Genomic DNA, 1,138 nt, shown 5'->3' on the forward strand with positions numbered 1-1,138 from the left:
GTATTCTCAAGGGTTTGAAATTAGCAGATAACCATGGGTTTTTGCATAAAATGTGCAGTGGTGATAACCTATAGGTTATTACGTGGAAATTCTTCTCTTTCTGCTTATTAATGTGTCTGCTGCCATTATCCCAAGCCTTGTGTGGTGGAAAAAGGGAGATATGCAGGAAACACATCACATGCACTGCTGATTAGAAATGGGAAACGGAGCCCTGGCAGGCTACACTTGGGTCTAGATGTTGGTTTAAAGGCTTATTTGCTGTGTGACCTTGTAAAAATTAACCCTGAACATCATGTTCTCATTTACAAAACTGACTTGTTTGTATTTCAGAGTATATTGGGAGGATTAGAAATGTTTTATATAAAAAGTACCAGGCACATTGGACTCACATCATATATGCAGCATTTATGATTAGAACAACATGAGATTGGCCAAACCAAATAGAGAGTGAGCAGGAATTCATTTAGATTGTGTAATCAAATGTACAGTTACATTTTCAAGCACAATTACTTGATTGTGTACTGTGTATTACCATTTACATTTTAAATTTATACATACATGCCACAACATAGTTTATATACACACAACCAGCTTCTATCCTTTCTGGGTTATTTGAAACATTTTCAAAGGTTATTTACACTATAAATGAGTTTTGCCCTTAGACACAACGTTAGAATTTTATACCCGATGGTGGAACATGTAAAGGATCTAGCAAGTGCTCACTAAATGATGATTAGAACCGGCACAGTCTTTGTGTGAACCAGCTTTCAGTTTCTTCTGTGTTCTGCAACAAAAGAAACCTCCCTCCCTTAGCCTCATTTCTTTCTCCCATTCGTATTTGTCACTGCCCCTTCCACTGCTATCCTGGGGACTGATCTGGTGTTTCGGAGCTCTGGGCACTAGGCAGTGTTAGTTATGACCCTCTTCTTCTCTTCAGAAAGCCCATCTCTCATAAAATTAATTCTGCCTCAGCCCAGGAGTCCCAAGTCTTAAGTTCAAGTTCTAGTTTCCCCTGGTCTCAGAGCCTTGTGTCTGTACAGATGCTCCTTGACTTACGATGGGGTTATGTCCCAATAAACCTATTGCAAATGGAAACCATTACTCAAAAATGCATTTAGTAGGGCCGGCCCGGTGGCGC

The 1,138-nt window shown here is 39.8% G+C and overlaps 1 protein-coding gene across 1 annotated transcript in view; it reads left to right on the forward strand.

Annotated features, from left to right (window-relative positions):
* The window catches only part of RYR3 (ryanodine receptor 3), a gene marked incomplete at its 5' end in the record, with an annotated part of 211,225 nt that overhangs the window by 151,904 nt on the left and 58,183 nt on the right, over nucleotides 1–1,138 (forward strand). The gene's annotated exons all lie outside the window — the stretch shown is intronic.

This window comes from Galeopterus variegatus, unplaced genomic scaffold, assembly GCF_000696425.1.
Source record: "Galeopterus variegatus unplaced genomic scaffold, G_variegatus-3.0.2 Scaffold3133, whole genome shotgun sequence".
In the NCBI taxonomy this organism is placed as follows: Eukaryota; Metazoa; Chordata; class Mammalia; order Dermoptera; family Cynocephalidae; genus Galeopterus; species Galeopterus variegatus.